We start from the raw sequence: 25,359 nt of genomic DNA on the forward strand, positions 1-25,359 counted from the left end.
TCAGCCAAAAAATACAAACAATAAATGCTGAAGAGGTTTTGAAGAAATTCATATCCTCAACTTTAAGTGCCTCGTAAACTGGTAAGTGCCACTAATGAAAATAGAACGGAGAAGCCTTTAAAAGGTAACCATTGCGATACCACATGATCGCGAAGACCCACTCCTTGGCCTATAACCTGGGAAGACAGAAATGGAATGACACATTCAGGCAAAACTGCACTGCAGCAGTATAACAATAGCCAAGACATGGAAACCACCAAAACGTCCATCAAGAGACGTATGGACAAAGAAGAACTGGCACTTGTACAGACGGAATATGAGCCACGGGCAAAAAAAATGAAACAATGCCGTCTGCAGCACCATAGATGAGTCTAGTGGTAATCACAACTTGAAGTAACTCAGAAAGTGAAGGACACTTATCCTGTGATATCACTTAATGGTGTTACCTAAAAATTGATACCAGTGAAGGTTTTTCACAGAGCAAGGCAATCAAAGATTCGATCAACAAACGTATGGTTAACCAAATGGAAAGGTTTGAGGATTGGATAAATTAGCATATTGCGGGAAACAGAGCTACGCCAACACATGTGAAATATATAAGCACCAAATACCTACGGAATACCAAGAGAAGACTACTCAACGTTGTGTCGTAAGCCACATGGGAAATGGATCCGAAGATGAACAGATATGTGTATTTGTGTGCAAGAAACACATCTTGCACACCTAGAACAAAGAAAACGTTATAATCGAATTTGCTGTGATAACAGATAAAAATTAAATTAAGAAAAGCCAACAAGAAGTAATGAGACATAAACTAATGGGGGGTTTTCCTGGCATACTCCATTCTAACGTACAAGTTGGAACGTTACACACAGGAAGGCTCTCTTGCCCTTGTAACCAGATTTGGGAATGGAGAAATGCCGCAGCCATGCGACCGTGTCCTGCAAAAGCAGCTTCAAACACAGGGCTAAGGGTCACCTAATATTCACAAGAATTGCAGATCTGTAAATGACACCTGCCCTCAAAACAAATCCTGGCTTCGAATATCGACGGAAAATTCAAAAGAGGGCAACCTTTCAAGAAGACAGTTTCAAGAGTATGTTTAACTCACATTTTTTTTCCTTCTTGGTTTTTTTTGGTTTCACAAAAATGGAAGAAGCTCAACACCAGGGATTAATAAAGACATGCCAACTCAATCTACAAAAACGTTTACCTGACAACAGTCAGAATGATCATCAGCAAAAAAGCTCTAAACAATAAATGCTCAAGGGGTTTTAGAGAACTGTGTACCCTCTAGCTGCTGCTGGGAGGTCAAATAGTAGCAGCCAGTGGTGAGAACTTAAAGGAGGTGCGTTTAAGGGTAAAAATTGAGCTACCATATGATCTGGTAGCTCGCTACTGGCTCTATCACCTGACAATACCAGAATCAAAAAGACACAGGCTGACAATCCTACGATGCAGCACTATTTACCCTAGCCAAGACTTGGAAGAACCAAAATTTCCATCAACACATGAATGCACAAAGAACAAGTGGTCCATGTACAAGATGGAGTATTACTCCGATAAAAAATATAACTATAAAAAACAAACATAAGTAAGGAGACATAAGCTTTGGGTGTTTATCCGGGCACATTCCACTCTAATTTACACCCAAGGAACACTACTTCCAGGAAGGTACTCTTTCCCTAGTAACCAGTGTGGGGAACGTAGAAATGCTGCCGCCCTGTGCCCGTTTGCCCCAAGAGCACTTTTGAAACCTGTGCTAAAGGTCACTGCGTATTCACAAGGACTGCAGTGCTCTAAATGACACCTGCCAACAAAATATGTTGAGGGATGTAATGGCCAAAAAAATTCAAAATGTGACACATACTTCAAGAAACCATTTGAATAGGTAAGCTGTACTCACTCTTTAAAAAACAATAAAAAAGTACATGGCTATAAGCTCCATATAAGGAATTATTAGACACATGCAAATCCAGCCACAAAAACGTATCACCTCACACCAGTCAGAATGACCGTGAGCACAAAAAATACAAACAGTAAATGCTGAAGAGGTTGTGAAGAAACGCATACCCTCAACTTTAATTGGCTCATAAACTTGTAAGTGCCGCTAATGAAAATAGAATGGAACAGTCTTTAAAAGGTAAACCTTGAGATACCATATGATCCCACAGTTCCACTCCTTGGCCTATAACCTAGGAAGACAGAAATGGAATGACACATTCAGGCAAAACTGCACTGCAGCAGAGTTACAAGAGCCAAAACCTAGAAACAAACAAAATGTCCATCAGGAGACGAATGGACAAAGAATAACTTGTACATGTACAGGTGGATTATTAGCCATGGGAAAAAAATGAAACAATGCAGTTGGCAGACCCATAGATGACTCTGGAGGTAGTCACACAACTTGAAGTAAGTCAGAAAGCGAAAGACACGTATCCTATGATATCAATCATAGGTGTTACCCAAAAATTGATACCAATGAAGATATTTCCACAGAGAAAGGCAATCACGGGTTTATTAAACAGACTTATGATTAACCAATTGGAAAGTTGCGAAGATCGGATACATTAGGATATTGGAGTTAACGGAGATATGCAAACACACGTGACATATGTAATCACAAAATACCCGCAGAATTTCAAGAGAAGACTACTCAACACTGTGTCATAACCTACATGGCAAATGGATCCCAAGATGAATACATATACGTATCGGTGCCAAAAACACACACATCTGGCTCACGTAGAACACACAAAACATCATCATCAAATCTGCTGTGATAAAAAATAAAAATTAAAATACGAACAAGAATTAATGGGGCACAAAACTATGGGGGTGCTTCCTGGCTCATTCCATCCTAACATACAACCTTGCAACACAGCTTCCAGGAAGTCTCTGTTGACTTAGTAACCAGATTTAAGAATGGAGAAATGCCGCAGCCTGGTGACCGTCTCCTGCCAAAGCAGCTTTAAAGACAGGGCTAAGGGTCCCATTATATTCACAAGAATTGCAGGCCTGTAAGCGACACCTGCCCTCAAAAATACCTGGGTTGGAATATCTACCTAAAAATTCAAAGAGGGCAACCTTTCAAGGAGAAAATTTCAAGAGGCCTATTTAACTCATTTTTCCCTATCTTTCTTTTTTTCTTGTTCAGCAAAGAAGGCCATGGAAAAAGCTTAACATCAGGAATTAATGAAGACATGCAAATCCATTCTACAAAAACGTAAACCTGCCAACAGACAGAACGATCATCAGCAAATAATCTCTAAACAGTAAATGCTCAAGGGGTTTTAGAGAACTGTGTAGCCTGTAGCTGCTGGTGGGATATCAAATGGTAACAGCCAGTAGTGAGAACAGAAAGGAGGTGCGTTTAAAGGTAAAAATTAAGCTACCATACGATCTGGTAGGCCCGGTACTGGGCCTATACCCTGAGAAGACCAGAATCAAAAAGACACAGGCTGACCTCCTTACGAGGCAGCACTTTTTACCCTAGCCACGACTTTGAACAACCAAAATGTCCATCAACACATGAGTGCATACAAAAGAAGTGGTCCATGTATGCAATGGAATATTACTCTGATAAAAAATATAAATTAAATATAAAAAACAAACATAAGTAAGGAGACATATGCTTTGGGTGTTTATTCATACACATTCCACTGTAATGTACAAACAAGGAACACGACTTCAGAGACGTATTGTTTCCCTAGTAACCAGAGTGGGGAATGTAGAAATGCTGCCGCCCCGTGACCCTTTGCCGCCACAGCGGCCTTAAAACCTGTGCTAAAGGTCAATTCATATTCCCAAGGACTGCAGGGCTATAAAGGACCCCTGCCAACAAAATGGTTGAAGGAGGTAATGGCCAAGAACATTCAAAATATGGCGCATACTTTAAGAAACCATTTGAATAGCTAAGCTGTACTCTTTACAAAACAATAAAAAAGTCCATAGCAATAAGCTCAATATAAGGAATTATTAGATATAGGCAAATCCAGCCACAGAAAGCTATCAGCTCACACTGGTCAGAATGACCATCAGCCAAAAAATACAAACAATAAATGCTGAAGAGGTTTTGAAGAAATTCATATCCTCAACTTTAAGTGCCTCGTAAACTGGTAAGTGCCACTAATGAAAATAGAACGGAGAAGCCTTTAAAAGGTAACCATTGCGATACCACATGATCGCGAAGACCCACTCCTTGGCCTATAACCTAGGAAGACAGAAATGGAATGACACATTCAGGCAAAACTGCACTGCAGCAGTATAACAATAGCCAAGACATGGAAACCACCAAAACGTCCATCAAGAGACGTATGGACAAAGAAGAACTGGCACTTGTACAGATGGAATATGAGCCACGGGCAAAAAAAATGAAACAATGCCGTCTGCAGCACCATAGATGAGTCTAGTGGTAATCACAACTTGAAGTAACTCAGAAAGTGAAGGACACTTATCCTGTGATATCACTTAATGGTGTTACCTAAAAATTGATACCAGTGAAGGTTTTTCACAGAGAAAGGCAATCAAAGATTCGATCAACAAACGTATGGTTAACCAAATGGAAAGGTTTGAGGATTGGATAAATTAGCATATTGCGGGAAACAGAGATATGCCAACACATGTGAAATATATAAGCACTAAATACCTAGGGAATACCAAGAGAAGACTACTCAACGTTGTGTCGTAAGCCACATGGGAAATGGATCCGAAGATGAACAGATATGTGTATTTGTGTGCAAGAAACACATCTTGCACACCTAGAACAAACAAAACGTTGTAATCGAATTTGCTGTGATAACAGATAAAAATTAAATTAAGAAAAGCCAACAAGAAGTAATGAGACATAAACTAATGGGGGGTTTTCCTGGCATACTCCATTCTAACGTACAAGTTGGAACGTTACACACAGGAAGGCTCTCTTGCCCTTGTAACCAGATTTGGGAATGGAGAAATGCCGCAGCCATGCGACCGTGTCCTGCAAAAGCAGCTTCAAACACAGGGCTAAGGGTCACCTAATATTCACAAGAATTGCAGATCTGTAAATGACACCTGCCCTCAAAACAAATCCTGGCTTCGAATATCGACGGAAAATTCCAAAGAGGGCAACCTTTCAAGAAGACAGTTTCAAGAGTATGTTTAACTCACATTTTTTTTCCTTCTTGGTTTTTTTTGGTTTCACAAAAATGGAAGAAGCTCAACACCAGGGATTAATAAAGACATGCCAACTCAATCTACAAAAACGTTTACCTGACAACAGTCAGAATGATCATCAGCAAAAAAGCTCTAAACAATAAATGCTCAAGGGGTTTTAGAGAACTGTGTACCCTCTAGCTGCTGCTGGGAGGTCAAATAGTAGCAGCCAGTGGTGAGAACTTAAAGGAGGTGCGTTTAAGGGTAAAAATTGAGCTACCATATGATCTGGTAGCTCGCTACTGGCTCTATCACCTGACAATACCAGAATCAAAAAGACACAGGCTGACAATCCTACGATGCAGCACTATTTACCCTAGCCAAGACTTGGAAGAACCAAAATTTCCATCAACACATGAATGCACAAAGAACAAGTGGTCCATGTACAAGATGGAGTATTACTCCGATAAAAAATATAACTATAAAAAACAAACATAAGTAAGGAGACATAAGCTTTGGGTGTTTATCCGGGCACATTCCACTCTAATTTACACCCAAGGAACACTACTTCCAGGAAGGTACTCTTTCCCTAGTAACCAGTGTGGGGAACGTAGAAATGCTGCCGCCCTGTGCCCGTTTGCCCCAAGAGCACTTTTGAAACCTGTGCTAAAGGTCACTGCGTATTCACAAGGACTGCAGTGCTCTAAATGACACCTGCCAACAAAATATGTTGAGGGATGTAATGGCCAAAAAAATTCAAAATGTGACACATACTTCAAGAAACCATTTGAATAGGTAAGCTGTACTCACTCTTTAAAAAACAATAAAAAAGTACATGGCTATAAGCTCCATATAAGGAATTATTAGACACATGCAAATCCAGCCACAAAAACGTATCACCTCACACCAGTCAGAATGACCGTGAGCACAAAAAATACAAACAGTAAATGCTGAAGAGGTTGTGAAGAAACGCATACCCTCAACTTTAATTGGCTCATAAACTTGTAAGTGCCGCTAATGAAAATAGAATGGAACAGTCTTTAAAAGGTAAACCTTGAGATACCATATGATCCCACAGTTCCACTCCTTGGCCTATAACCTAGGAAGACAGAAATGGAATGACACATTCAGGCAAAACTGCACTGCAGCAGAGTTACAAGAGCCAAAACCTAGAAACAAACAAAATGTCCATCAGGAGACGAATGGACAAAGAATAACTTGTACATGTACAGGTGGATTATTAGCCATGGGAAAAAAATGAAACAATGCAGTTGGCAGACCCATAGATGACTCTGGAGGTAGTCACACAACTTGAAGTAAGTCAGAAAGCGAAAGACACGTATCCTATGATATCAATCATAGGTGTTACCCAAAAATTGATACCAATGAAGATATTTCCACAGAGAAAGGCAATCACGGGTTTATTAAACAGACTTATGATTAACCAATTGGAAAGTTGCGAAGATCGGATACATTAGGATGTTGGAGTTAACGGAGATATGCAAACACACGTGACATATGTAATCACAAAATACCCGCAGAATTTCAAGAGAAGACTACTCAACACTGTGTCATAACCTACATGGCAAATGGATCCCAAGATGAATACATATACGTATCGGTGCCAAAAACACACACATCTGGCTCACGTAGAACACACAAAACATCATCATCAAATCTGCTGTGATAAAAAATAAAAATTAAAATACGAACAAGAATTAATGGGGCACAAAACTATGGGGGTGCTTCCTGGCTCATTCCATCCTAACATACAACCTTGCAACACAGCTTCCAGGAAGTCTCTGTTGACTTAGTAACCAGATTTAAGAATGGAGAAATGCCGCAGCCTGGTGACCGTCTCCTGCCAAAGCAGCTTTAAAGACAGGGCTAAGGGTCCCATTATATTCACAAGAATTGCAGGCCTGTAAACGACACCTGCCCTCAAAAATACCTGGGTTGGAATATCTACCTAAAAATTCAAAGAGGGCAACTTTTCAAGGAGAAAATTTCAGGAGGCCTATTTAACTCATTTTTCCCTATCTTTCTTTTTTTCTTGTTCAGCAAAGAAGGCCATGGAAAAAGCTTAACATCAGGAATTAATGAAGACATGCAAATCCATTCTACAAAAACGTAAACCTGCCAACAGACAGAACGATCATCAGCAAATAATCTCTAAACAGTAAATGCTCAAGGGGTTTTAGAGAACTGTGTAGCCTGTAGCTGCTGGTGGGATATCAAATGGTAACAGCCAGTAGTGAGAACAGAAAGGAGGTGCGTTTAAAGGTAAAAATTAAGCTACCATACGATCTGGTAGGCCCGGTACTGGGCCTATACCCTGAGAAGACCAGAGTCAAAAAGACACAGGCTGACCTCCTTACGAGGCAGCACTTTTTACCCTAGCCACGACTTTGAACAACCAAAATGTCCATCAACACATGAGTGCATACAAAAGAAGTGGTCCATGTATGCAATGGAATATTACTCTGATAAAAAATATAAATTAAATATAAAAAACAAACATAAGTAAGGAGACATATGCTTTGGGTGTTTATTCATACACATTCCACTGTAATGTACAAACAAGGAACACGACTTCAGAGACGTATTGTTTCCCTAGTAACCAGAGTGGGGAATGTAGAAATGCTGCCGCCCCGTGACCCTTTGCCGCCACAGCGGCCTTAAAACCTGTGCTAAAGGTCAATTCATATTCACAAGGACTGCAGGGCTATAAAGGACCCCTGCCAACAAAATGGTTGAAGGAGGTAATGGCCAAGAACATTCAAAATATGGCGCATACTTTAAGAAACCATTTGAATAGGTAAGCTGTACTCTTTACAAAACAATAAAAAAGTCCATAGCAATAAGCTCAATATAAGGAATTATTAGATATAGGCAAATCCAGCCACAGAAAGCTATCAGCTCACACTGGTCAGAATGACCATCAGCCAAAAAATACAAACAATAAATGCTGAAGAGGTTTTGAAGAAATTCATATCCTCAACTTTAAGTGCCTCGTAAACTGGTAAGTGCCACTAATGAAAATAGAACGGAGAAGCCTTTAAAAGGTAACCATTGCGATACCACATGATCGCGAAGACCCACTCCTTGGCCTATAACCTGGGAAGACAGAAATGGAATGACACATTCAGGCAAAACTGCACTGCAGCAGTATAACAATAGCCAAGACATGGAAACCACCAAAACGTCCATCAAGAGACGTATGGACAAAGAAGAACTGGCACTTGTACAGACGGAATATGAGCCACGGGCAAAAAAAATGAAACAATGCCGTCTGCAGCACCATAGATGAGTCTAGTGGTAATCACAACTTGAAGTAACTCAGAAAGTGAAGGACACTTATCCTGTGATATCACTTAATGGTGTTACCTAAAAATTGATACCAGTGAAGGTTTTTCACAGAGCAAGGCAATCAAAGATTCGATCAACAAACGTATGGTTAACCAAATGGAAAGGTTTGAGGATTGGATAAATTAGCATATTGCGGGAAACAGAGCTACGCCAACACATGTGAAATATATAAGCACCAAATACCTACGGAATACCAAGAGAAGACTACTCAACGTTGTGTCGTAAGCCACATGGGAAATGGATCCGAAGATGAACAGATATGTGTATTTGTGTGCAAGAAACACATCTTGCACACCTAGAACAAACAAAACGTTGTAATCGAATTTGCTGTGATAACAGATAAAAATTAAATTAAGAAAAGCCAACAAGAAGTAATGAGACATAAACTAATGGGGGGTTTTCCTGGCATACTCCATTCTAACGTACAAGTTGGAACGTTACACACAGGAAGGCTCTCTTGCCCTTGTAACCAGATTTGGGAATGGAGAAATGCCGCAGCCATGCGACCGTGTCCTGCAAAAGCAGCTTCAAACACAGGGCTAAGGGTCACCTAATATTCACAAGAATTGCAGATCTGTAAATGACACCTGCCCTCAAAACAAATCCTGGCTTCGAATATCGACGGAAAATTCAAAAGAGGGCAACCTTTCAAGAAGACAGTTTCAAGAGTATGTTTAACTCACATTTTTTTTCCTTCTTGGGTTTTTTTGGTTTCACAAAAATGGAAGAAGCTCAACACCAGGGATTAATAAAGACATGCCAACTCAATCTACAAAAACGTTTACCTGACAACAGTCAGAATGATCATCAGCAAAAAAGCTCTAAACAATAAATGCTCAAGGGGTTTTAGAGAACTGTGTACCCTCTAGCTGCTGCTGGGAGGTCAAATAGTAGCAGCCAGTGGTGAGAACTTAAAGGAGGTGCGTTTAAGGGTAAAAATTGAGCTACCATATGATCTGGTAGCTCGCTACTGGCTCTATCACCTGACAATACCAGAATCAAAAAGACACAGGCTGACAATCCTACGATGCAGCACTATTTACCCTAGCCAAGACTTGGAAGAACCAAAATTTCCATCAACACATGAATGCACAAAGAACAAGTGGTCCATGTACAAGATGGAGTATTACTCCGATAAAAAATATAACTATAAAAAACAAACATAAGTAAGGAGACATAAGCTTTGGGTGTTTATCCGGGCACATTCCACTCTAATTTACACCCAAGGAACACTACTTCCAGGAAGGTACTCTTTCCCTAGTAACCAGTGTGGGGAACGTAGAAATGCTGCCGCCCTGTGCCCGTTTGCCCCAAGAGCACTTTTGAAACCTGTGCTAAAGGTCACTGCGTATTCACAAGGACTGCAGTGCTCTAAATGACACCTGCCAACAAAATATGTTGAGGGATGTAATGGCCAAAAAAATTCAAAATGTGACACATACTTCAAGAAACCATTTGAATAGGTAAGCTGTACTCACTCTTTAAAAAACAATAAAAAAGTACATGGCTATAAGCTCCATATAAGGAATTATTAGACACATGCAAATCCAGCCACAAAAACGTATCACCTCACACCAGTCAGAATGACCGTGAGCACAAAAAATACAAACAGTAAATGCTGAAGAGGTTGTGAAGAAACGCATACCCTCAACTTTAATTGGCTCATAAACTTGTAAGTGCCGCTAATGAAAATAGAATGGAACAGTCTTTAAAAGGTAAACCTTGAGATACCATATGATCCCACAGTTCCACTCCTTGGCCTATAACCTAGGAAGACAGAAATGGAATGACACATTCAGGCAAAACTGCACTGCAGCAGAGTTACAAGAGCCAAAACCTAGAAACAAACAAAATGTCCATCAGGAGACGAATGGACAAAGAATAACTTGTACATGTACAGGTGGATTATTAGCCATGGGAAAAAAATGAAACAATGCAGTTGGCAGACCCATAGATGACTCTGGAGGTAGTCACACAACTTGAAGTAAGTCAGAAAGCGAAAGACACGTATCCTATGATATCAATCATAGGTGTTACCCAAAAATTGATACCAATGAAGATATTTCCACAGAGAAAGGCAATCACGGGTTTATTAAACAGACTTATGATTAACCAATTGGAAAGTTGCGAAGATCGGATACATTAGGATATTGGAGTTAACGGAGATATGCAAACACACGTGACATATGTAATCACAAAATACCCGCAGAATTTCAAGAGAAGACTACTCAACACTGTGTCATAACCTACATGGCAAATGGATCCCAAGATGAATACATATACGTATCGGTGCCAAAAACACACACATCTGGCTCACGTAGAACACACAAAACATCATCATCAAATCTGCTGTGATAAAAAATAAAAATTAAAATACGAACAAGAATTAATGGGGCACAAAACTATGGGGGTGCTTCCTGGCTCATTCCATCCTAACATACAACCTTGCAACACAGCTTCCAGGAAGTCTCTGTTGACTTAGTAACCAGATTTAAGAATGGAGAAATGCCGCAGCCTGGTGACCGTCTCCTGCCAAAGCAGCTTTAAAGACAGGGCTAAGGGTCCCATTATATTCACAAGAATTGCAGGCCTGTAAGCGACACCTGCCCTCAAAAATACCTGGGTTGGAATATCTACCTAAAAATTCAAAGAGGGCAACCTTTCAAGGAGAAAATTTCAAGAGGCCTATTTAACTCATTTTTCCCTATCTTTCTTTTTTTCTTGTTCAGCAAAGAAGGCCATGGAAAAAGCTTAACATCAGGAATTAATGAAGACATGCAAATCCATTCTACAAAAACGTAAACCTGCCAACAGACAGAACGATCATCAGCAAATAATCTCTAAACAGTAAATGCTCAAGGGGTTTTAGAGAACTGTGTAGCCTGTAGCTGCTGGTGGGATATCAAATGGTAACAGCCAGTAGTGAGAACAGAAAGGAGGTGCGTTTAAAGGTAAAAATTAAGCTACCATACGATCTGGTAGGCCCGGTACTGGGCCTATACCCTGAGAAGACCAGAATCAAAAAGACACAGGCTGACCTCCTTACGAGGCAGCACTTTTTACCCTAGCCACGACTTTGAACAACCAAAATGTCCATCAACACATGAGTGCATACAAAAGAAGTGGTCCATGTATGCAATGGAATATTACTCTGATAAAAAATATAAATTAAATATAAAAAACAAACATAAGTAAGGAGACATATGCTTTGGGTGTTTATTCATACACATTCCACTGTAATGTACAAACAAGGAACACGACTTCAGAGACGTATTGTTTCCCTAGTAACCAGAGTGGGGAATGTAGAAATGCTGCCGCCCCGTGACCCTTTGCCGCCACAGCGGCCTTAAAACCTGTGCTAAAGGTCAATTCATATTCCCAAGGACTGCAGGGCTATAAAGGACCCCTGCCAACAAAATGGTTGAAGGAGGTAATGGCCAAGAACATTCAAAATATGGCGCATACTTTAAGAAACCATTTGAATAGCTAAGCTGTACTCTTTACAAAACAATAAAAAAGTCCATAGCAATAAGCTCAATATAAGGAATTATTAGATATAGGCAAATCCAGCCACAGAAAGCTATCAGCTCACACTGGTCAGAATGACCATCAGCCAAAAAATACAAACAATAAATGCTGAAGAGGTTTTGAAGAAATTCATATCCTCAACTTTAAGTGCCTCGTAAACTGGTAAGTGCCACTAATGAAAATAGAACGGAGAAGCCTTTAAAAGGTAACCATTGCGATACCACATGATCGCGAAGACCCACTCCTTGGCCTATAACCTAGGAAGACAGAAATGGAATGACACATTCAGGCAAAACTGCACTGCAGCAGTATAACAATAGCCAAGACATGGAAACCACCAAAACGTCCATCAAGAGACGTATGGACAAAGAAGAACTGGCACTTGTACAGATGGAATATGAGCCACGGGCAAAAAAAATGAAACAATGCCGTCTGCAGCACCATAGATGAGTCTAGTGGTAATCACAACTTGAAGTAACTCAGAAAGTGAAGGACACTTATCCTGTGATATCACTTAATGGTGTTACCTAAAAATTGATACCAGTGAAGGTTTTTCACAGAGAAAGGCAATCAAAGATTCGATCAACAAACGTATGGTTAACCAAATGGAAAGGTTTGAGGATTGGATAAATTAGCATATTGCGGGAAACAGAGATATGCCAACACATGTGAAATATATAAGCACTAAATACCTAGGGAATACCAAGAGAAGACTACTCAACGTTGTGTCGTAAGCCACATGGGAAATGGATCCGAAGATGAACAGATATGTGTATTTGTGTGCAAGAAACACATCTTGCACACCTAGAACAAACAAAACGTTGTAATCGAATTTGCTGTGATAACAGATAAAAATTAAATTAAGAAAAGCCAACAAGAAGTAATGAGACATAAACTAATGGGGGGTTTTCCTGGCATACTCCATTCTAACGTACAAGTTGGAACGTTACACACAGGAAGGCTCTCTTGCCCTTGTAACCAGATTTGGGAATGGAGAAATGCCGCAGCCATGCGACCGTGTCCTGCAAAAGCAGCTTCAAACACAGGGCTAAGGGTCACCTAATATTCACAAGAATTGCAGATCTGTAAATGACACCTGCCCTCAAAACAAATCCTGGCTTCGAATATCGACGGAAAATTCAAAAGAGGGCAACCTTTCAAGAAGACAGTTTCAAGAGTATGTTTAACTCACATTTTTTTTCCTTCTTGGTTTTTTTTGGTTTCACAAAAATGGAAGAAGCTCAACACCAGGGATTAATAAAGACATGCCAACTCAATCTACAAAAACGTTTACCTGACAACAGTCAGAATGATCATCAGCAAAAAAGCTCTAAACAATAAATGCTCAAGGGGTTTTAGAGAACTGTGTACCCTCTAGCTGCTGCTGGGAGGTCAAATAGTAGCAGCCAGTGGTGAGAACTTAAAGGAGGTGCGTTTAAGGGTAAAAATTGAGCTACCATATGATCTGGTAGCTCGCTACTGGCTCTATCACCTGACAATACCAGAATCAAAAAGACACAGGCTGACAATCCTACGATGCAGCACTATTTACCCTAGCCAAGACTTGGAAGAACCAAAATTTCCATCAACACATGAATGCACAAAGAACAAGTGGTCCATGTACAAGATGGAGTATTACTCCGATAAAAAATATAACTATAAAAAACAAACATAAGTAAGGAGACATAAGCTTTGGGTGTTTATCCGGGCACATTCCACTCTAATTTACACCCAAGGAACACTACTTCCAGGAAGGTACTCTTTCCCTAGTAACCAGTGTGGGGAACGTAGAAATGCTGCCGCCCTGTGCCCGTTTGCCCCAAGAGCACTTTTGAAACCTGTGCTAAAGGTCACTGCGTATTCACAAGGACTGCAGTGCTCTAAATGACACCTGCCAACAAAATATGTTGAGGGATGTAATGGCCAAAAAAATTCAAAATGTGACACATACTTCAAGAAACCATTTGAATAGGTAAGCTGTACTCACTCTTTAAAAAACAATAAAAAAGTACATGGCTATAAGCTCCATATAAGGAATTATTAGACACATGCAAATCCAGCCACAAAAACGTATCACCTCACACCAGTCAGAATGACCGTGAGCACAAAAAATACAAACAGTAAATGCTGAAGAGGTTGTGAAGAAACGCATACCCTCAACTTTAATTGGCTCATAAACTTGTAAGTGCCGCTAATGAAAATAGAATGGAACAGTCTTTAAAAGGTAAACCTTGAGATACCATATGATCCCACAGTTCCACTCCTTGGCCTATAACCTAGGAAGACAGAAATGGAATGACACATTCAGGCAAAACTGCACTGCAGCAGAGTTACAAGAGCCAAAACCTAGAAACAAACAAAATGTCCATCAGGAGACGAATGGACAAAGAATAACTTGTACATGTACAGGTGGATTATTAGCCATGGGAAAAAAATGAAACAATGCAGTTGGCAGACCCATAGATGACTCTGGAGGTAGTCACACAACTTGAAGTAAGTCAGAAAGCGAAAGACACGTATCCTATGATATCAATCATAGGTGTTACCCAAAAATTGATACCAATGAAGATATTTCCACAGAGAAAGGCAATCACGGGTTTATTAAACAGACTTATGATTAACCAATTGGAAAGTTGCGAAGATCGGATACATTAGGATATTGGAGTTAACGGAGATATGCAAACACACGTGACATATGTAATCACAAAATACCCGCAGAATTTCAAGAGAAGACTACTCAACACTGTGTCATAACCTACATGGCAAATGGATCCCAAGATGAATACATATACGTATCGGTGCCAAAAACACACACATCTGGCTCACGTAGAACACACAAAACATCATCATCAAATCTGCTGTGATAAAAAATAAAAATTAAAATACGAACAAGAATTAATGGGGCACAAAACTATGGGGGTGCTTCCTGGCTCATTCCATCCTAACATACAACCTTGCAACACAGCTTCCAGGAAGTCTCTGTTGACTTAGTAACCAGATTTAAGAATGGAGAAATGCCGCAGCCTGGTGACCGTCTCCTGCCAAAGCAGCTTTAAAGACAGGGCTAAGGGTCCCATTATATTCACAAGAATTGCAGGCCTGTAAACGACACCTGCCCTCAAAAATACCTGGGTTGGAATATCTACCTAAAAATTCAAAGAGGGCAACTTTTCAAGGAGAAAATTTCAGGAGGCCTATTTAACTCATTTTTCCCTATCTTTCTTTTTTTCTTGTTCAGCAAAGAAGGCCATGGAAAAAGCTTAACATCAGGAATTAATGAAGACATGCAAATCCATTCTACAAAAACGTAAACCTGCCAACAGACAGAACGATCATCAGCAAATAATCTCTAAACAGTAAATGCTCAAGGGGTTTTAGAGAACTGTGTAGCCTGTAGCTGCTGGTGGGATATCAAATGGTAACAGCCAGTAGTGAGAACAGAAAGGAGGTGCGTTTAAAGGTAAAAATTAAGCTACCATACGATCTGGTAGGCCCGGTACTGGGCCTATACCCTGAGAAGACCAGAGTCAAAAAGACACAGGCTGACCTCCTTACGAGGCAGCACTTTTTACCCTAGCCACGACTTTGAACAACCAAAATGTCCATCAACACATGAGTGCATACAAAAGAAGTGGTCCATGTATGCAATGGAATATTACTCTGATAAAAAATATAAATTAAATATAAAAAACAAACATAAGTAAGGAGACATATGCTTTGGGTGTTTATTCATACACATTCCACTGTAATGTACAAACAAGGAACACGACTTCAGAGACGTATTGTTTCCCTAGTAACCAGAGTGGGGAATGTAGAAATGCTGCCGCCCCGTGACCCTTTGCCGCCACAGCGGCCTTAAAACCTGTGCTAAAGGTCAATTCATATTCACAAGGACTGCAGGGCTATAAAGGACCCCTGCCAACAAAATGGTTGAAGGAGGTAATGGCCAAGAACATTCAAAATATGGCGCATACTTTAAGAAACCATTTGAATAGCTAAGCTGTACTCTTTACAAAACAATAAAAAAGTCCATAGCAATAAGCTCAATATAAGGAATTATTAGATATAGGCAAATCCAGCCACAGAAAGCTATCAGCTCACACTGGTCAGAATGACCATCAGCCAAAAAATACAAACAATAAATGCTGAAGAGGTTTTGAAGAAATTCATATCCTCAACTTTAAGTGCCTCGTAAACTGGTAAGTGCCACTAATGAAAATAGAACGGAGAAGCCTTTAAAAGGTAACCATTGCGATACCACATGATCGCGAAGACCCACTCCTTGGCCTATAACCTGGGAAGACAGAAATGGAATGACACATTCAGGCAAAACTGCACTGCAGCAGTATAACAATAGCCAAGACATGGAAACCACCAAAACGTCCATCAAGAGACGTATGGACAAAGAAGAACTGGCACTTGTACAGACGGAATATGAGCCACGGGCAAAAAAAATGAAACAATGCCGTCTGCAGCACCATAGATGAGTCTAGTGGTAATCACAACTTGAAGTAACTCAGAAAGTGAAGGACACTTATCCTGTGATATCACTTAATGGTGTTACCTAAAAATTGATACCAGTGAAGGTTTTTCACAGAGCAAGGCAATCAAAGATTCGATCAACAAACGTATGGTTAACCAAATGGAAAGGTTTGAGGATTGGATAAATTAGCATATTGCGGGAAACAGAGCTACGCCAACACATGTGAAATATATAAGCACCAAATACCTACGGAATACCAAGAGAAGACTACTCAACGTTGTGTCGTAAGCCACATGGGAAATGGATCCGAAGATGAACAGATATGTGTATTTGTGTGCAAGAAACACATCTTGCACACCTAGAACAAACAAAACGTTGTAATCGAATTTGCTGTGATAACAGATAAAAATTAAATTAAGAAAAGCCAACAAGAAGTAATGAGACATAAACTAATGGGGGGTTTTCCTGGCATACTCCATTCTAACGTACAAGTTGGAACGTTACACACAGGAAGGCTCTCTTGCCCTTGTAACCAGATTTGGGAATGGAGAAATGCCGCAGCCATGCGACCGTGTCCTGCAAAAGCAGCTTCAAACACAGGGCTAAGGGTCACCTAATATTCACAAGAATTGCAGATCTGTAAATGACACCTGCCCTCAAAACAAATCCTGGCTTCGAATATCGACGGAAAATTCAAAAGAGGGCAACCTTTCAAGAAGACAGTTTCAAGAGTATGTTTAACTCACATTTTTTTTCCTTCTTGGTTTTTTTTGGTTTCACAAAAATGGAAGAAGCTCAACACCAGGGATTAATAAAGACATGCCAACTCAATCTACAAAAACGTTTACCTGACAACAGTCAGAATGATCATCAGCAAAAAAGCTCTAAACAATAAATGCTCAAGGGGTTTTAGAGAACTGTGTACCCTCTAGCTGCTGCTGGGAGGTCAAATAGTAGCAGCCAGTGGTGAGAACTTAAAGGAGGTGCGTTTAAGGGTAAAAATTGAGCTACCATATGATCTGGTAGCTCGCTACTGGCTCTATCACCTGACAATTCCAGAATCAAAAAGACACAGGCTGACAATCCTACGATGCAGCACTATTTACCCTAGCCAAGACTTGGAAGAACCAAAATTTCCATCAACACATGAATGCACAAAGAACAAGTGGTCCATGTACAAGATGGAGTATTACTCCGATAAAAAATATAACTATAAAAAACAAACATAAGTAAGGAGACATAAGCTTTGGGTGTTTATCCGGGCACATTCCACTCTAATTTACACCCAAGGAACACTACTTCCAGGAAGGTACTCTTTCCCTAGTAACCAGTGTGGGGAACGTAGAAATGCTGCCGCCCTGTGCCCGTTTGCCCCAAGAGCACTTTTGAAACCTGTGCTAAAGGTCACTGCGTATTCACAAGGACTGCAGTGCTCTAAATGACACCTGCCAACAAAATATGTTGAGGGATGTAATGGCCAAAAAAATTCAAAATGTGACACATACTTCAAGAAACCATTTGAATAGGTAAGCTGTACTCACTCTTTAAAAAACAATAAAAAAGTACATGGCTATAAGCTCCATATAAGGAATTATTAGACACATGCAAATCCAGCCACAAAAACGTATCACCTCACACCAGTCAGAATGACCGTGAGCACAAAAAATACAAACAGTAAATGCTGAAGAGGTTGTGAAGAAACGCATACCCTCAACTTTAATTGGCTCATAAACTTGTAAGTGCCGCTAATGAAAATAGAATGGAACAGTCTTTAAAAGGTAAACCTTGAGATACCATATGATCCCACAGTTCCACTCCTTGGCCTATAACCTAGGAAGACAGAAATGGAATGACACATTCAGGCAAAACTGCACTGCAGCAGAGTTACAAGAGCCAAAACCTAGAAACAAACAAAATGTCCATCAGGAGACGAATGGACAAAGAATAACTTGTACATGTACAGGTGGATTATTAGCCATGGGAAAAAAATGAAACAATGCAGTTGGCAGACCCATAGATGACTCTGGAGGTAGTCACACAACTTGAAGTAAGTCAGAAAGCGAAAGACACGTATCCTATGATATCAATCATAGGTGTTACCCAAAAATTGATACCAATGAAGATATTTCCACAGAGAAAGGCAATCACGGGTTTATTAAACAGACTTATGATTAACCAATTGGAAAGTTGCGAAGATCGGATACATTAGGATATTGGAGTTAACGGAGATATGCAAACACACGTGACATATGTAATCACAAAATACCCGCAGAATTTCAAGAGAAGACTACTCAACACTGTGTCATAACCTACATGGCAAATGGATCCCAAGATGAATACATATACGTATCGGTGCCAAAAACACACACATCTGGCTCACGTAGAACACACAAAACATCATCATCAAATCTGCTGTGATAAAAAATAAAAATTAAAATACGAACAAGAATTAATGGGGCACAAAACTATGGGGGTGCTTCCTGGCTCATTCCATCCTAACATACAACCTTGCAACACAGCTTCCAGGAAATCTCTGTTGACTTAGTAACCAGATTTAAGAATGGAGAAATGCCGCAGCCTGGTGACCGTCTCCTGCCAAAGCAGCTTTAAAGACAGGGCTAAAGGTCCCATTATATTCACAAGAATTGCAGGCCTATAAGCGACACCTGCCCTCAAAAATACCTGGGTTGGAATATCTACCTAAAAATTCAAAGAGGGCAACCTTTCAAGGAGAAAATTTCAAGAGGCCTATTTAACTCATTTTTCCCTATCTTTCTTTTTTTCTTGTTCAGCAAAGAAGGCCATGGAAAAAGCTTAACATCAGGAATTAATGAAGACATGCAAATCCATTCTACAAAAACGTAAACCTGCCAACAGACAGAACGATCATCAGCAAATAATCTCTAAACAGTAAATGCTCAAGGGGTTTTAGAGAACTGTGTAGCCTGTAGCTGCTGGTGGGATATCAAATGGTAACAGCCAGTAGTGAGAACAGAAAGGAGGTGCGTTTAAAGGTAAAAATTAAGCTACCATACGATCTGGTAGGCCCGGTACTGGGCCTATACCCTGAGAAGACCAGAATCAAAAAGACACAGGCTGACCTCCTTACGAGGCAGCACTTTTTACCCTAGCCACGACTTTGAACAACCAAAATGTCCATCAACACATGAGTGCATACAAAAGAAGTGGTCCATGTATGCAATGGCATATTACTCTGATAAAAAATATAAATTAAATATAAAAAACAAACATAAGTAAGGAGACATATGCTTTGGGTGTTTATTCATACACATTCCACTGTAATGTACAAACAAGGAACACGACTTCAGAGACGTATTGTTTCCCTAGTAACCAGAGTGGGGAATGTAGAAATGCTGCCGCCCCGTGACCCTTTGCCGCCACAGCGGCCTTAAAACCTGTGCTAAAGGTCAATTCATATTCCCAAGGACTGCAGGGCTATAAAGGACCCCTGCCAACAAAATGGTTGAAGGAGGTAATGGCCAAGAACATTCAAAATATGGCGCATACTTTAAGAAACCATTTGAATAGGTAAGCTGTACTCTTTACAAAACAATAAAAAAGTCCATAGCAATAAGCTCAATATAAGGAATTATTAGATATAGGCAAATCCAGCCACAGAAAGCTATCAGCTCACACTGGTCAGAATGACCATCAGCCAAAAAATACAAACAATAAATGCTGAAGAGGTTTTGAAGAAATTCATATCCTCAACTTTAAGTGCCTCGTAAACTGGTAAGTGCCACTAATGAAAATAGAACGGAGAAGCCTTTAAAAGGTAACCATTGCGATACCACATGATCGCGAAGACCCACTCCTTGGCCTATAACCTGGGAAGACAGAAATGGAATGACACATTCAGGCAAAACTGCACTGCAGCAGTATAACAATAGCCAAGACATGGAAACCACCAAAACGTCCATCAAGAGACGTATGGACAAAGAAGAACTGGCACTTGTACAGATGGAATATGAGCCACGGGCAAAAAAAATGAAACAATGCCGTCTGCAGCACCATAGATGAGTCTAGTGGTAATCACAACTTGAAGTAACTCAGAAAGTGAAGGACACTTATCCTGTGATATCACTTAATGGTGTTACCTAAAAATTGATACCAATGAAGGTTTTTCACAGAGCAAGGCAATCAAAGATTCGATCAACAAACGTATGGTTAACCAAATGGAAAGGTTTGAGGATTGGATAAATTAGCATATTGCGGGAAACAGAGCTACGCCAACACATGTGAAATATATAAGCACCAAATACCTACGGAATACCAAGAGAAGACTACTCAACGTTGTGTCGTAAGCCACATGGGAAATGGATCCGAAGATGAACAGATATGTGTATTTGTGTGCAAGAAACACATCTTGCACACCTAGAACAAAGAAAACGTTATAATCGAATTTGCTGTGATAACAGATAAAAATTAAATTAAGAAAAGCCAACAAGAAGTAATGAGACATAAACTAATGGGGGGTTTTCCTGGCATACTCCATTCTAACGTACAAGTTGGAACGTTACACACAGGAAGGCTCTCTTGCCCTTGTAACCAGATTTGGGAATGGAGAAATGCCGCAGCCATGCGACCGTGTCCTGCAAAAGCAGCTTCAAACACAGGGCTAAGGGTCACCTAATATTCACAAGAATTGCAGATCTGTAAATGACACCTGCCCTCAAAACAAATCCTGGCTTCGAATATCGACGGAAAATTCAAAAGAGGGCAACCTTTCAAGAAGACAGTTTCAAGAGTATGTTTAACTCACATTTTTTTTCCTTCTTGGTTTTTTTTGGTTTCACAAAAATGGAAGAAGCTCAACACCAGGGATTAATAAAGACATGCCAACTCAATCTACAAAAACGTTTACCTGACAACAGTCAGAATGATCATCAGCAAAAAAGCTCTAAACAATAAATGCTCAAGGGGTTTTAGAGAACTGTGTACCCTCTAGCTGCTGCTGGGAGGTCAAATAGTAGCAGCCAGTGGTGAGAACTTAAAGGAGGTGCGTTTAAGGGTAAAAATTGAGCTACCATATGATCTGGTAGCTCGCTACTGGCTCTATCACCTGACAATACCAGAATCAAAAAGACACAGGCTGACAATCCTACGATGCAGCACTATTTACCCTAGCCAAGACTTGGAAGAACCAAAATTTCCATCAACACATGAATGCACAAAGAACAAGTGGTCCATGTACAAGATGGAGTATTACTCCGATAAAAAATATAACTATAAAAAACAAACATAAGTAAGGAGACATAAGCTTTGGGTGTTTATCCGGGCACATTCCACTCTAATTTACACCCAAGGAACACTACTTCCAGGAAGGTACTCTTTCCCTAGTAACCAGTGTGGGGAACGTAGAAATGCTGCCGCCCTGTGCCCGTTTGCCCCAAGAGCACTTTTGAAACCTGTGCTAAAGGTCACTGCGTATTCACAAGGACTGCAGTGCTCTAAATGACACCTGCCAACAAAATATGTTGAGGGATGTAATGGCCAAAAAAATTCAAAATGTGACACATACTTCAAGAAACCATTTGAATAGGTAAGCTGTACTCACTCTTTAAAAAACAATAAAAAAGTACATGGCTATAAGCTCCATATAAGGAATTATTAGACACATGCAAATCCAGCCACAAAAACGTATCACCTCACACCAGTCAGAATGACCGTGAGCACAAAAAATACAAACAGTAAATGCTGAAGAGGTTGTGAAGAAACGCATACCCTCAACTTTAATTGGCTCATAAACTTGTAAGTGCCGCTAATGAAAATAGAATGGAACAGTCTTTAAAAGGTAAACCTTGAGATACCATATGATCCCACAGTTCCACTCCTTGGCCTATAACCTAGGAAGACAGAAATGGAATGACACATTCAGGCAAAACTGCACTGCAGCAGAGTTACAAGAGCCAAAACCTAGAAACAAACAAAATGTCCATCAGGAGACGAATGGACAAAGAATAACTTGTACATGTACAGGTGGATTATTAGCCATGGGAAAAAAATGAAACAATGCAGTTGGCAGACCCATAGATGACTCTGGAGGTAGTCACACAACTTGAAGTAAGTCAGAAAGCGAAAGACACGTATCCTATGATATCAATCATAGGTGTTACCCCAAAATTGATACCAATGAAGATATTTCCACAGAGAAAGGCAATCACGGGTTTATTAAACAGACTTATGATTAACCAATTGGAAAGTTGCGAAGATCGGATACATTAGGATATTGGAGTTAACGGAGATATGCAAACACACGTGACATATGTAATCACAAAATACCCGCAGAATTTCAAGAGAAGACTACTCAACACTGTGTCATAACCTACATGGCAAATGGATCCCAAGATGAATACATATACGTATCGGTGCCAAAAACACACACATCTGGCTCACGTAGAACACACAAAACATCATCATCAAATCTGCTGTGATAAAAAATAAAAATTAAAATACGAACAAGAATTAATGGGGCACAAAACTATGGGGGTGCTTCCTGGCTCATTCCATCCTAACATACAACCTTGCAACACAGCTTCCAGGAAATCTCTGTTGACTTAGTAACCAGATTTAAGAATGGAGAAATGCCGCAGCCTGGTGACCGTCTCCTGCCAAAGCAGCTTTAAAGACAGGGCTAAAGGTCCCATTATATTCACAAGAATTGCAGGCCTATAAGCGACACCTGCCCTCAAAAATACCTGGGTTGGAATATCTACCTAAAAATTCAAAGAGGGCAACCTTTCAAGGAGAAAATTTCAAGAGGCCTATTTAACTCATTTTTCCCTATCTTTCTTTTTTTCTTGTTCAGCAAAGAAGGCCATGGAAAAAGCTTAACATCAGGAATTAATGAAGACATGCAAATCCATTCTACAAAAACGTAAACCTGCCAACAGACAGAACGATCATCAGCAAATAATCTCTAAACAGTAAATGCTCAAGGGGTTTTAGAGAACTGTGTAGCCTGTAGCTGCTGGTGGGATATCAAATGGTAACAGCCAGTAGTGAGAACAGAAAGGAGGTGCGTTTAAAGGTAAAAATTAAGCTACCATACGATCTGGTAGGCCCGGTACTGGGCCTATACCCTGAGAAGACCAGAATCAAAAAGACACAGGCTGACCTCCTTACGAGGCAGCACTTTTTACCCTAGCCACGACTTTGAACAACCAAAATGTCCATCAACACATGAGTGCATACAAAAGAAGTGGTCCATGTATGCAATGGCATATTACTCTGATAAAAAATATAAATTAAATATAAAAAACAAACATAAGTAAGGAGACATATGCTTTGGGTGTTTATTCATACACATTCCACTGTAATGTACAAACAAGGAACACGACTTCAGAGACGTATTGTTTCCCTAGTAACCAGAGTGGGGAATGTAGAAATGCTGCCGCCCCGTGACCCTTTGCCGCCACAGCGGCCTTAAAACCTGTGCTAAAGGTCAATTCATATTCCCAAGGACTGCAGGGCTATAAAGGACCCCTGCCAACAAAATGGTTGAAGGAGGTAATGGCCAAGAACATTCAAAATATGGCGCATACTTTAAGAAACCATTTGAATAGCTAAGCTGTACTCTTTACAAAACAATAAAAAAGTCCATAGCAATAAGCTCAATATAAGGAATTATTAGATATAGGCAAATCCAGCCACAGAAAGCTATCAGCTCACACTGGTCAGAATGACCATCAGCCAAAAAATACAAACAATAAATGCTGAAGAGGTTTTGAAGAAATTCATATCCTCAACTTTAAGTGCCTCGTAAACTGGTAAGTGCCACTAATGAAAATAGAACGGAGAAGCCTTTAAAAGGTAACCATTGCGATACCACATGATCGCGAAGACCCACTCCTTGGCCTATAACCTAGGAAGACAGAAATGGAATGACACATTCAGGCAAAACTGCACTGCAGCAGTATAACAATAGCCAAGACATGGAAACCACCAAAACGTCCATCAAGAGACGTATGGACAAAGAAGAACTGGCACTTGTACAGATGGAATATGAGCCACGGGCAAAAAAAATGAAACAATGCCGTCTGCAGCACCATAGATGAGTCTAGTGGTAATCACAACTTGAAGTAACTCAGAAAGTGAAGGACACTTATCCTGTGATATCACTTAATGGTGTTACCTAAAAATTGATACCAGTGAAGGTTTTTCACAGAGAAAGGCAATCAAAGATTCGATCAACAAACGTATGGTTAACCAAATGGAAAGGTTTGAGGATTGGATAAATTAGCATATTGCGGGAAACAGAGATACGCCAACACATGTGAAATATATAAGCACTAAATACCTAGGGAATACCAAGAGAAGACTACTCAACGTTGTGTCGTAAGCCACATGGGAAATGGATCCGAAGATGAACAGATATGTGTATTTGTGTGCAAGAAACACATCTTGCACACCTAGAACAAACAAAACGTTGTAATCGAATTTGCTGTGATAACAGATAAAAATTAAATTAAGAAAAGCCAACAAGAAGTAATGAGACATAAACTAATGGGGGGTTTTCCTGGCATACTCCATTCTAACGTACAAGTTGGAACGTTACACACAGGAAGGCTCTCTTGCCCTTGTAACCAGATTTGGGAATGGAGAAATGCCGCAGCCATGCGACCGTGTCCTGCAAAAGCAGCTTCAAACACAGGGCTAAGGGTCACCTAATATTCACAAGAATTGCAGATCTGTAAATGACACCTGCCCTCAAAACAAATCCTGGCTTCGAATATCGACGGAAAATTCCAAAGAGGGCAACCTTTCAAGAAGACAGTTTCAAGAGTATGTTTAACTCACATTTTCTTTCCTTCTTGGTTTTTTTT

This window comes from Lagenorhynchus albirostris, chromosome 2, assembly GCF_949774975.1.
Source record: "Lagenorhynchus albirostris chromosome 2, mLagAlb1.1, whole genome shotgun sequence".
NCBI classification, from domain to species: Eukaryota; Metazoa; Chordata; class Mammalia; order Artiodactyla; family Delphinidae; genus Lagenorhynchus; species Lagenorhynchus albirostris.